Source organism: Martes martes, assembly GCF_963455335.1.
Source record: "Martes martes genome assembly, chromosome: 12".
NCBI classification, from domain to species: domain Eukaryota; kingdom Metazoa; phylum Chordata; class Mammalia; order Carnivora; family Mustelidae; genus Martes; species Martes martes.
The window spans coordinates 76,303,982-76,317,410 of record NC_137900.1 but is presented as its reverse complement, the minus strand read 5'-3'; the positions used below and the strand labels follow the sequence as shown (position 1 = coordinate 76,317,410).

Below are 13,429 nucleotides of genomic sequence, written 5' to 3'. Positions count from 1 at the left end.
TCTCCCACTGGCACTGATGGGGACCTCTCAGCGGCAGCCCCGACTCCTTTGGTCACCACGTCAGAGGAGCCTTTTATGCACATCTGACCCTGTCACTCCTCTGCCTAAAGCCCTGACAAGGCTCCCCAGTGCCCTCCAGTTGAAGTTCCAACTCTATAGCCCTGAGCGAGTCTGGGCTCTGTCCCACTCTGGCTTCACCTTCCACCATTCCCCATCTCAAGTGTTTGACGACGGATGAATGAATGAATGGACAATCCAGGGAATGTCACAGGGCCATCTTGTACCTAAAACGGGGCCCCTGAGACAGCAGCAGTAGCAGCACCTGGAAGCCCACATGAAATACAGGATCGTAGCCCTCAACCCACAGCTGCTGGGTCAGAATCTGCACTTTACCAAGATTCCAAGAGACTAATTTGCACATTAAAAATAGCACTCATCCAGACTATTGATTCTCAAAAGAGAGGTACACTGTAGAATCACTGGTGGAGCATCTTAAAAATACCCTGTATCTGGGCCCAATTCCAGGCCTTACTGGATAAGATTCCCTAAGAGTAGGGCTGGTGTCTTGACTTTTTTCTGACTGCCCAGATAATTCTGGGGAGCAGCCCCAGTTAACAGAGAGCGTAAATGAGGCCCAGAGAAGAAAGGTGATGTACCCAAGGTCATACAAAAGAATCAGGCCATGCACACAGACCAGAACCTGGTGTGGAACCAATTCTAGCACACAGCACTCCCTGTCTCATGGGAAGCCCATGCAGAAGGGGCTGGACCTCGGCTGACCCTTGTCCCCAGATGCAGAGCTAGCAAACTCACTGGAGGAAGCTACCCACTCATGTGCCCCATTCACAGAGGCCCAACTGCAGGAGAGAAAGGAAGGAGGAATTTGAATGTAGACCGAAAATTCTCCATTCCTAAAAGATCCCACGACTCCTCCTGGGTCTGTCAGGGACTCAGGAGGGCAATGCCCCACAACAGGGAACATACCATCCATACCCATGGACTGAAAGCAATACTGAGGCACAGAGAAGTAGCTTTTCCCGTTCAGAAACTGTCAGGACTAAGCCAACACACAGGGAAGAAGTATCCTTAAGGAATGGGAAGTGAGGAGACCCCTTTTAGAGGTTTCCCTACTCTTGGCACTGCCACCTGGGTAAGCCAGAAGGCTGTGTCCTCGGGCCTGGCCTTTGGAGCTTACGGGGGTGCCCCAACACCACCCTGGATGCCCAGTTTTTCGCCAGGCAGGGAAAGTAGCTCCCAAGGTGTGAGTTTCCAGGACGAAGTTCCCCCATCACCATCTTGCTAAGGCGCTCCTCTCAGGACCCAGACTCCACTGCTTCAATGTGTGTGTGGGAGCCTGGTTTGGGATCCCCCACAACCCAAAGACCCCTTCTATACCTCAGCTCTCTTCTCTTCTGAAAGGCATGAAAGTGGAGAGCATTACTGTCCCAGCTGCTTCCTGTCCCCATAGGGACTATAGCCTCCATTAGAAGGAGAACGCCAGGTCCCAGGGCCTCTCCTACCCCAGCTGTGGGCTCTCTGCTCAGAAGCAGCCCCCTGCGGGCTCTGCCACCATTCCCCTTCCCACCTGGCATCCCCTTTCTCTGCCTGATCCACTCACTGTCTCACTTCCCTATTGTCTGCACCTCTCAAGTCCACCCCCCACACCCCCCAGAGCCCAGCTAAATGCTCCCTGGGATGCGCTGGCTAGAGGGCTCTCTGCTCTCCTGCCAATGTCCAGCCCGCCCTGCTCTCACGGCCCTGGGCAGGCCCTGTTTGGCTCATCAGGATTGTGTCCCTGGCTCACTTATGCCCCCCGCCAACCCCCAGTGTTACTCAGCAAATACCGACAGAGCCCCAGTCACGTGCCAGGACCCGTGCAAGAAAAACAGTGGCAAGACACCTTCCCTTCCCTGAAGGTGCTGGTCTATGGGGCAGAGAAGCAGGCGAGAGGCCCATGTCACTCTCCCACTACACTCCCCCCCACCCCAGGGGGCTATGGAAGTACAGAGGCAGCAGGAAAGATGGAGGTGGCTTTTGGAGGAGGTAATGGGGACAGGGATGGGAGAGGATACCCAGGCCAAAGCCAGAGACAGCATGGAACATTCAAGGAAGTACGGGTGGTTCCACAAGCAGAAGCATGGGTACGTTCAGGAATTTGGACTTCACCCTGAGAGCTGTGTCTGCGTGATGCTGTTGAGATAGGGAAGGTGGAGCCAGAGATGATAAAAACAGAAAACTGATGACGGGGCGGTGGGTGGGTGGGGGATCATGAACTGAGGGTCTCCCAGATCCCAGGCACCATGACAGTTGCTCTCTATACACTCTCTCAATCCCAGCAGCCCTGTATGGTCGGTACCACCGGCCCCATTTGGCAAATAAGGAAAGCGGGACTGGGACTCAGAGAGGGTCAGCAACGTGCGGGATCACCAAGCAAGAAAGTAGAGGAGTCACATGGAAACCACAGTCAGCAGAGCTCCAAAGCCCTGCTCTTTCTACTACCCCATGGCCTCCTTTCCGGCCTCCTCACCGCCCTTCCTCACCCCTGTCCCTCCCTTCCTTCAAAAGACCCCACCCAGCAGCCCCCTGGGGCAGGTGCCGAGAGGCACGGTGAGCCATACCAGACACAGGGGTCCCTGCTCATAGCCCAAACTGATGGACACTGAGGGGCAGGTGTCGGACTCACCTGGTAGGGGGCAGGGGTGGTGATTCCCTACAGCTGGTGATCTTTCCAGACTGTCTCCCTCCAGAGGCCACTTCATGTGCGGGAGAGTCAGAAGCGTGTGGCTTCTCTGTGATGTCCTATGCTAGACTGATCAAACAGAAAAGCTCTGCCAAGCTAGGAGGACCCCAGGGAAAGGCACAAATAGCCCAGTGGTCATGAGACCGGGATTCGGAATCAGGTGGGCCTGGAGTTGAATCTCACTTCCCAACCCTGTGGCTGACTTAGTGTGACACCCCCCACCCAGTGGGGCAGGAGGTAGGGCCTGGTGCACAGCAGTGCTCAGCCCGATGGGGTGCCTCTCCTCTCCACCTCCTGTCTTCCTCTCATGGCAGGTACCAGGGACCAGCCCCAAATCGAAAGCTTCACTCCACGCAAAAGCTTGGGGAACAGAAAGCGCCTTCAGAGCCAGGGGTGGTGGAGGGAAGCCGAATGCTGGCGAAGAACTGAGATCTGGACACAGAGGTTCAAATCCTGCCTCTGCCACTTCCTCCCTTGGTGCCCTTTACCTCTGGGCAGGCTGCTTACCTGTTCTAAGTTTAATTTTCTCATCTGTAAATAGTGATGTAAGTAGCTAGTACCTACACACCATAGCCTTGTTGGAAGAGAATCCACACAAAGTGGCCTGGCACATAGCAGGTGCTCAAGAAACATTTCTAGTTCCTGTAATCGTACTTATTACTATCATCAGTGTCATCATTATCAGTTCCTCCCTGCATCCCACCCTGGGAGATGACACTTGGCACGTTCTGACCACAGCCCTGAGATAGGGGCACTGTTATCTGTACATTTCAAGGGGAAGAAACTGAGGCCCATACCAAAGGCCCCAGAGGCTGGAGAGGCAGCAAAGCCTGCGCTCAGTTTCCCCTATGGGTCAGTCTGGCTCCCTTGGCCTGGGCCAAATTACTCCCCTCTCTAGGAGGAGTCTGCCCAGCTCTGAGTCTCAGCCAGCCCAAGGTATGGCCAGGTCTCCCTCTGGGTACATCCAGGGCAGGAGAAGCAGAAAGCACCCCCTCTCCCAGGGGCCCCAACCTTTGTCTGTTTGCCCCCGTTCCTAAAATATTCTTCTGTCGGGGCCCACAGTGCTAGGAGTCCAGGGCGGGAGCGGGGGCGGGGGGGGGGCTCTTCCATCCCAAGACACTAGAATGGGTATCTGCCCACTGGACTCAGCCACCACCCTGTGGCCAAAGGTCACCTCTAATGCCCCAGGCATGCTGGTCCGTCCACCACCACCTCCCTGAAGCAGACATGCTCTCTGCTAGGGGGTGATGTTGAGGCTTGGGTCGTCTGGGTTTGTAGTCTGCTCCTAAACCATCCTCCTGTCTCCTCCTGTCATGGGACTTTCTCTCATCTCCCTCATAAGAACCTGATTATGTTCCTCTCCCCTTGAAAACCATTCTTTCCCTCTGGGATAGTCCCCACTCCTTATGCTGTGTGCTCTGCCCCAGCCAGCTGACCTCCCCACCATGCCATTTATCTTCCCTTCCCTCCAGCTGGTCTAAATTGTTTGAAGCTTCCCGAATGCACTCTACTCTCAGGTGCCTTGAAACCTCTGCTCATTGTTCCTATCTAGAACACCCTCCCCTCTCTTGTCCATGGAACAAACTCCTACTCATCCTTCCAAATTCAAATCAACCGCATGCGTATTGCCTGTTGATTTCTGACAAAGACGATGACCCAGGACCCCTTACAGAGAGAAAGGATTTTTTTTAATTAATTGGATAATGACCCCGAGAAAATGAGTCTTGACCTCTACATCCACCAGACATAAGAATCTATTTCAAGTGGATTTGAGACCGGAATATGAAACATAAAACAATGGAACTTCTGGGGGTGCCTGGGTGGCTCAGTGGGTTAAAGCCTCTGCCTTCGGCTCAGGTCGTGATCTCAGGGTCCTGGGATTGAGCCCCGCATCGGGCTCTCTGCTCAGCTGGGAGTCTGCTTCCCCCTCTCTCTCTCTGCCTGTCTCTCTGCCTACTTGTGATCTCTGTCAAATAAATAAATAAAATCTTGAAAAAAAAAAAGATTAAAACAATGGAACTTCTGGAAGATAACAAAGAATATAACCACAACTTTATAATTGGCAAAAAACCAGGATTCAGTGGGCACTCTCCATAGAGAAAAGGACTGACAGGTTGGGCTGCATTAAGAACTTGCCCTCTTCAGAGGATACCCTCCTCAGAAGAATGAAAATGCAGGACACAGAGCGGGAGGAGATATTTGCAATGTGTACATCCCACAGTGAAAACACAAGCGGAATATTTTTTAAGCTCCCACAAACCAGTAAGAAAAAGACAACCCAGGAGAAAGCTGAGAGGGGAGAAGCTTGAAGAGGTGTTTCACTAAGAGGTGGCCAATCAACATGGGGAAAAGTCCTGAAACTCATTAGTCACCCAGGAAATGCAAATTAAACCCACATTTAGTTATCGTAATATCTAATACCAATAACGTGGGTGAGGATGTGGAGTAACAGAGGCTCTCGTACACAGCTCACAGACGGCGCACTGGTGTCGCACTTTGGAAGATTATATGACACTATCTGCTAAAGCTAATTATATACCGCTTTATGACTCAGCAACTGTAAACCTTACGTATTTACCCAACAGAAAGGTATGTACGGTGCATCGAAAGACATCTATGGAACCATTCACAGCAGTGCTCTTCATGATAACCTCCCACTGGCAACAACCCAAAGGTTCCACGGTAGAACGGCTAAGTTGCAGGATATTCACACAACGAAATACAACAGTGAGAACGAACAAAATAAAGCTTCATACAGGAATGCTGACCATTCTCCTCATCCATCTGCGGACCTAAGGAAGTCAGCGTGAAGGAGTACATACGTGCTCAGTGATTCCGGGGACACCACGTTCAAAATCAGGCAAGGCTGATCAATGAGAGAAGTCAAGATAGGGGTCACTTTTAGGGCGGTGGTGACTAAAAGGGAGTGTGGGGTATTTCTGGGATACTAGAATGCTCTATTTCTTTCTTCCTTTTTTTTTTTAAGATTTTATTTATTTATTTGAGAGAGAGAGAGAGAGAGAGCGCTCATGAGGGGGAGGAGCAGGCAGAGGGAGAAGCAGGTTCCCCTCTGAGCAAGGAGCCTGATGCCGGCCTCGATCTCAGGACCCTGGGATCATGACCTGAGCCGAAGGCAGCCGCTTAACCGAATGAGCTACCCCCCCAAGAATGTTCTATTTCTTGACGTGCAGAGTTTGTTCACTTTGTGAAAACTCATCAGCTGGATAGTTCTAATCTTTCTCTAAGGATGTTGCATTTCAACTGAAGTTTATTTAAAAGACAAACAAAAGCCCTCATCTCAGGGTCCACCCCCTCTTCCCTCCTTCTCTCCTTCCACCATGAGCCCCCATCCCCCGCCGTCTCGGTGCACATCTCACAAGCATGTGCCAACTCCCCCCGTCTGCCAAGAAGCTGCCGCACCACCTCCTGGAAAGCCGGCTCTCCGTCAGACCCTGTGCCAAGTGCCTCGCTTCGCCCAGATCACCTCGTTCAATAATAGCCGCCGTGAGGTAAGGTGCTAGCGGCCCTCAGCGGCTGCCTTGAGTCAGCCTCAGTGCCCAGGAAGCCCTCATGCACACACATCCTCTCCTTTAACTCAATGAGGCCGGGCCCGCTGCCTGAAGAGATGGAGGCAAGGGGAGCGTCAGTGTCTTGCCCAAGGGCACGCAGCCGTCAAGCTCCAGTCCAGAGTCCACACCCCCACACAACACACACTAGGAAGCCTCCCCTGGGATTAGAACAGCGCCTGGACACACACAGGTGATTTCTCCGGTGGGGCGGGAATCACGTCTACGCTATGGAAGGGTGGGCATACGGGGGGATAGAGATCTGCTCCTTCCACCGCTAAGCACCCATGCATCCAGACTCCGCCTCACCTCCTGCAGGAAGCTCTGCTGAGGCTCCCAGGCTGGATTAGAAGCTTCCCCACGGTTCCCCTTCCCTGAGTCTCCCCGTCAGAGCTGTGCTATTACCATTCATCACATGCCCATCTTTAGCCCCAGTCCCTTTATGCCTACACCTCCAGTCCCCGGCCAGTGCGTGGTACACAGCCGGTATTTAATGCCTTTGGAAGGAAGGCAGGGAGGCAGAGAGGGCAAGTTCAGAGCCGCTATTGAGATCAGCTGGGAACTCCGTCAATCAAGGTCTGAGTAGTGAAGCTTTCCGTGTCCAGGATGGGCATAGCTTGCGACCCCTGACCTAAGGAGCTGCAGAGCCACACCCCCTTCCATTCCATGGCCCTCCCACTGGCTGCCCCTAGTCTTTGTCCACGGTCATGGCCAGCCACTTGGCTCCCAGAAACCCTGCCCAGCTGCTTCTCTCCCCACGCCCTCTACCACCTTGCCCTGAATGCCTGGGTCCTGCTAGTAGCCTGAGGCTAACCCTACCAAGAGGTAACCGAGGACACCATAGAAAGCCCTGACTACATGGGAAAAAGCATGCCCGGTCCCAAGGAACTTACTACACCCCCTGCCTTTCTAAGTTGGGAGCGACTGACAGTTCTCCGGCAGCAGCCTGATCGCATGGTGCCAGGTGCGAGCAGGCTGGCCCATGGCAGGCAGGGAGAAGGGACAAGCCCCGGGCCATCTGGAACAGAGAGCACACCTGGCAGCTATCCATACATCTGGAGTGATGACAGAGGCCCACTGCCAGAGCAAGAAGGAATCCTGGGACAACCCACCCCCCCACTGCCCCACCCTCTCCTCTGTGCCTGGAGACTGATCTCCCCAGCGGGTCACGGGCGCAGCACCCCTGTCCCCAATCCCACCCCACCCCCACTCCACCCCAGAAGCCTGGGCGCAGCTGGCTGTGCAGGGGAAGGTGGCAGCTCCCTGGGGCTGAGCCTGGCTGGCCTGCTGTGAGTGGCTCCAGCCTCTCTGGGCTTAACGGGCTGAGCCATAAGCAGCCTTGTTTATCCCTGGGAGGAATGACGGTTTTCCCTGGGCAATGACATCTTGGAAACGGCCTGGCTCTGCAAACAACAAAGCTCCCAGCCCTGGCCTGGGCTCCAGCTTACAGGAGAAAGCCTCTGACCAAAAATGCCCGAGTAACAGGTTAGGGGCTATTCCGCCAGACCCTCGCCCTGACCGGTGACTCACAGAACCCAGGAAGAGAAGAGAGTCCACAGAGAACCAAACAACTGGATCCCTACAAGGGACCTGGTCCAGTTCCCGGTTGCTCCAAACGGGAAACTGAGCCATGGCGTGGGGGTGGGGGGCATGTTTGCCTGAGATCAGCCAGTGAGTGGGAGCTAGAATGGGCCTCAGTCTCTGGCCTGTTGACCAAGCAAGGGCTTTCTCTACAGATTTTCAGAGGAGAGCCAGGCTCTAGCTGGCAAGCCAGGGGGTACTAGAAAGTAATGTGTCGCTGGGGAGCACAAAAAAGAGGGAACATCAAGATGAAAGCTAGGTGCTTTGAGTCATCTAGTTGGTGTGATAGAGAGGACTTTGGGATGGAAAATTGGAGACCTGGGTTCTCGTCCCCACTTGGCTGCAGAGTTGAATGTTCCCTCAGGCAAGTCCTTCCTCTCCGGCCTTAGTCCCCTATCTGTCCAGAAGGCAAATGGACTCAGCCCTCTCCAGGCCCTTGGGTTAGTAAATGGGAAGAAGCTCTAAGGGCCTCCAGGAGCCCAGCTGGGCAAAGGTACTCCCTCTTCAACTGTGCCCCTTCTGGGAAAGCCAGGCAGCCCAGTGGCTGAGAATCAGCCCCACACAAAACCCCGGATCCACCTCCATGGTTGGCAGCATCCCAAAGGGGCCCAAGATGGGTTCCAAGCTGCTGTAGTCCATGCAAAGGACCTTGAACATTGCATTCAAAGCAGCCGGGGCTGCCCCTACCATCTCAATGTTGGTGTGAACACCACCCAGCCCAGCATGACCCCTGAATAGGCTCCCCTGTGACCTCAGACAGGCTGAAGCTAACATCCTCCTTGTTTCACCTCCTGTCAAATCCCGCCCCCTCCCAACCACTTGGCCCTATGGGAGCAAAATAGCCTCTCGGCCCCACACAGAAACTAAGGCTCCTCCAAAGAGACTCCTCCCTAGGCCCGCGAGTTGGTAGAGACCACTGTCTGCCACACAGAGCTAGGAGACAGACAGAAAGAGCTGACTGGGACATCAGGGCTTATCCTTAAGGAAAGCCCATCCTGGCCCTTTCCCACCATGGCCTGGGTCCCAGGCTAGGCCCTGGAGACCCAGAGATGAATAAGGCCCAGATCCCATGTAAATAAGACATCAAGGAACCACCCTGGGTGCCACCACCAGAGGACAGACAGGTCCCCATGGCCGTATTTGCTCTAGCTGTAGAAGTTTGGGCTCTCCAGCATTAAGACCTGAAGAGAAGAAATGGGTTTTCTGGGCAGTGGGAACATGTGCAAAGGCAAGCAACTGGGGGTGAGGTTGGGGGGGTGGTTGTCCTGATACCAAGTACTAGAATCAGCAGTCCCATCAAGGATATTGGATGGTTCAAGGCCCTGGAGACTTCCCAGCGGTGGGTTGGAGGTGGGGAGGGTCCCTCGCCTCAGCCGCCTCCATCTTCACCATCCCCCTGGCTGTTTTAGATGCCAGGCTGGGCCTTTGCAAGCCCTGCAGTAGAACTTGGCTCCCTGAAGGGCCCGCCCCGGGCTAAGCCATGCCACATGCTAAGGCTGGGGAAGAAGGGAGGTGCCCTTGGCTGGCCACGGAGGACTCAAGGGGCCCCGGTGGAAACTCTGACTATGGCCTCAGCGCCCTGGCTGGGATCCGCAGGCACTGCAGCTCCTTCCTTCTGAGAGATACACCCACTTCAGCCACCTGGACAGAGGAGCCCGACAGTAGCCCCCAGCCATGGGCCTGAGGGTAGCAGGGTGTGCAAAGTTTTCAGTGAGGGGCCTGGTGGCTCTGGGCTCTACTAGGCATCTCAAGCCAGGAGTACCAGATTCAGAGTTGAACTATGCGACTCAGGTAAGGTAATGGCACCCATGTACCCTGTCCTCACTGCTCCAGGAAGCAGAAGTCCTCTATCCTGGTCCTGGCCAAACAACTGCTGTGTGGACACAGCCCCTTCCCAACCTGGATCATGGCTCTTCCACGACGCAGATGTCCCAGTGCGCAAAGGGTCTTCCCAGACACCTTAGGACAAGAGTAGAAATGTGGGGCTTCCAAGTTGAAAAAAAGAATTGGCCTCTATGCCCTCACCGTGGTTAGCTCTGTGGGGTGAGCAAGTCCCTAACATTCACCCCCGCCCCTACGGTTCTCATCTGGAGCCAAGGGAGCAGGTGCAGGACGCTTCTCAAAGGGCTCAGGGGGCAGAGCACTCCTGCTTGTACTTCCTGTGGACATTTCAGCAGAAGTCTCTGGAATCAGAGGCAAACCCTCCCCCTGCCCTCCCCCACCCCTGCTGGCTGAGACCCGCCTCCCCATCCCCCACCCCACCCCCACCCGAGACCACCTCCTTGCCTGACCCGGAACTAGGCGAGAGCAGCCGCCCCTGGTGTCTGGGGAGTGGAGTTAGCATCCCTGACATGATCACCAGCACGGCTGGCTGAGCGCGCCCTCCCCATGCAATGTCCCAACTCGTGGTCACCAAACATTCCTTTCTCCCAGAAAGAAAAACCAGCTGACCAGCCTAGAAGTGGAGAGCAGCACACAGTGGCAGCGTGCCCCTGGCCCTGTGGGTCCCCACCCTGAGAAAGACCGACCGACAGATAGATACACACACACAGCTATCTCAGCGTAACACACACGATTTAGTTGCAGCGTGCCTATCAATGGCTGCCCTGGGGAAGAAACAATAGGAACAGGGGCATGGGGCAGGCTGGACAAGAGCCCCCCCACCCCCGCCTACCACACACCCACCCCGTCACCAAGGCACCTACCCAGCACACTCCAGCAGGGACCCAGGAGACTCCTGGCTGCCGCTCCCGCCAGCCAGCCCGCCAGCCCGGTCTCCACCGGGCTCCTCCCGGAGGCTGGCGGGCGGCCGTGGCTGTGGCAGCTCCTGGCCGCCCGTGTCAAGCGGCCGCCGTCCCCAGACAGAGCTTCTTTGTGTCAGCAGAGCTATTTATGGACTTACCCAAGTTCCCCAGGGGAGCGATACCTGCTGGGAAAAGCAGAACCAAATGACCAGGTTCCACCTCCCACATCTAGGTAGCGTTTTCAAAACCCTTGCATCACTCGCCCCTCCTCCTCTTCCTCCTTCTCCTCCTCTTTGCCCTCCTCCTCTTCCTCCTCCTCCTCTTCCTCCTTTCCAAATACACACCCTGTCCAGCCCGCCACCGCGCTGCTGCTCTGGATTTCTTTCTTCCATCAAAGAAAACTCTGCTTCCCCAAGTCACTTTCATCCGAGGAGAAGGAGAGCGCGATGTCTCAGGAAGCGTCCCCGTCCTCCAGCAGCCAGTCCTCAGTCCTTCAGCCGGCAAGGAGCCCCGGCTGCGCTGCTCCGTTACATGCTCACACTCACACGCATGCATGCACAGGTCCTGGCTCCCTCGTGCCTGGTCCCCAGGGCCTGGCCTGGCCCCTCAAGAGCCGCTCTGGAGGGAGAGGCAGCCATCGCTGACGGTGGCAGCCCCTGGCGCTGGGATCCCCAAGCCATGCACCCCAAAGGCATGCTGAGGGCTCCCCACCCAGGCTGGGGCAGTGCAAAGCCACTGGCTCCAGCTCCAGGCAGGATGGAGCCAATCACCCGCCCGGGCTTCCCGTCACACCCCCACCCCCACGCTGCTCTGCTCACATCCCTGTGGGCGGCTACGATTTAACCCAGGGTCCTGCAGTCCAGGAGCCGCTGACTCTGAGAATGTCACCGCCTCGGGATGGGGGAGCAGCACAGCAGCACCATCCAGTGTTGCCCGAGCTTAGCACTTGTGTGTGTCAAACTCTGGGGAATCAGATAGGCAGAGAGCGCAGGGCTTCCTCCCCCACAATATGATGGCTGGGAGGAGCACATTACAACAGCTCAAGGGTTAGGGCCACAAGTGAAAGAGACATCCCTAACCGAGGGATAGTTGGGGGGGTAGAAGAAAGAGCCCTGGACTGGGAGGCAAGAGCCCCCAGTTCTAGTTTCAGCTCCAGCACTCGGTGGCTGGGCACTCCTGATCAAGTCCCTGCCTACCTCTGAGCCCGGGTTTCCTCCTCTGTAAAATGGGGCTGACAACTCTTGTTCAGGGATCCCATGCCAGGCATTATTCCCAGAATCTGGCCTTCGTAAATTCACTGTATCCCCACCAGCACCTTGTGAGACAGGGGCTATGACTGCCCTATTCACAGATGGAGAATCTCAGGTACATAATGGTCGTGTCACACAGTTAGCTGGCTGTGAAGCCAGGACTGAAGACCAGTTGGGCCAACAGCAGGGTGGCCACTCCTCACTCCAGCATAGCCTCCCCCCAGCCCCAGAGGCTGCTTTGCCAGCGCCAAGCTGTCTGACGTTGCGGCTATGGCTGCTGCAGTTGGTTGTCTGATCAACAAAGGCAGCCTCGGTTGTGCCTGGGGCCCAAGCTGGGGTGCCCCTCCAACAGCAGCTCCAGCCCGAAACTGCTTACTACCGGAGCAGCGGGCACCCCAGGATGTCACATGGCAGAAGTGATGGGCACAAGGAGCCCCTGTGCCCCTTTCCCAACCTCACCCCACCCTGGGCTGAAGTGCTTTCCTCCACGTCTTAGTCTCCCTGTGTCAGTCTCACTGTCTATGAATGTCCCTCGCTGCCCATCTCCCTGCCCCTGACTGTCATCCTGCAGGCTCCTGGGAAGCAGGGTCCATATTATCCTGGGAAACTAAGAAGATGCTGGGGTGCCTGGGTGGCTCAGTCGGTTAAGCAGCTGCCTTCGGCTCAGGTCATGATCCCAGCGTCCTGGGATTGAGTCCCACATTGGGCTCCTTGCTCTGCAGGGAGCCTGCTTCTCCCTCTGCCTCTGCCTGCCACTCTGCCTGCCTGTACTCTCTCTATCTCTCTGACAAATAAATAAATAAAATCTTTAAAAAAAAAAAAGAAACTAAGAAGATGAGTCTCAAGATAGTCCAGTTGTAATGGGGCTGACCAATTTCTAGTAGGGCTGACTGGTTCCTGGGATGGAATTTCTGCTGCTTGGGATAAGATTGCTTAGGGTGGAGAGTCTGAATGGAGGGTTTCTTGACATGAGATGAAGTTTCAGCTGGGTCTTCACCTCTCCATCAACAAATGGTTCTAGAGTGCCAACTACATGCCAGGCTCTGTGCTGGGCCCTCGGGATGTGGTAGAGAATGGACAGACCTGGGCCCTGTACTCACAAAGTTCCTGAGGGAGACAGACATCAGCCACACAGCCAGAATAGCGAGTCTGTAATTAGACACTGTACCACGACGAGCAGAGCAGCTCTGCCAGTCCATGGGGTGGGGTCCAGAACAGATCCAGAATGCATTCATCATTGCTCTGGAGCACAAGGATAATGAGCTAAAGGGCCCAGCAGTTCAGCGCCTTGAGGCCCAGGAGCCTGCCAGGCCAGATCAGGAGAACACTTCGTGCCTGGGGGAGCCCAGGCAGCCACTGCCCTCTGCCTCTCCATAGCTCCAGAAGCAAATCAGCAAAGCAGGTGGGTCTCCCAGTGTACTGGGGCAGGAGGGGGAGTCGTGGACACTCAGGCTATCTAAGCCAAAAGGGCCCTTGGAGATCTCTCACTGCTGTCTCCCATTTATAGACATTGAATCCGAGGCCCAGAGAGAGAAAGTGACTTTCCCA

General features: G+C 55.4%; 1 protein-coding gene across 11 annotated transcripts in view; it reads right to left on the bottom strand.

Annotated features, from left to right (window-relative positions):
- The window catches only part of RGS3 (regulator of G protein signaling 3), a gene marked incomplete at its 5' end in the record, with an annotated part of 163,344 nt that overhangs the window by 21,557 nt on the left and 128,358 nt on the right, over positions 1 to 13,429 (bottom strand). The window contains one exon of one of the 11 annotated variants that reach the window (XM_080819967.1): positions 10,593 to 10,915. The exons of the other annotated variants lie outside the window; for them this stretch is intronic. Of the gene's footprint in view, positions 1 to 10,592; positions 10,916 to 13,429 lie in introns of those variants that run through there. 11 annotated transcript variants of the gene reach the window in all.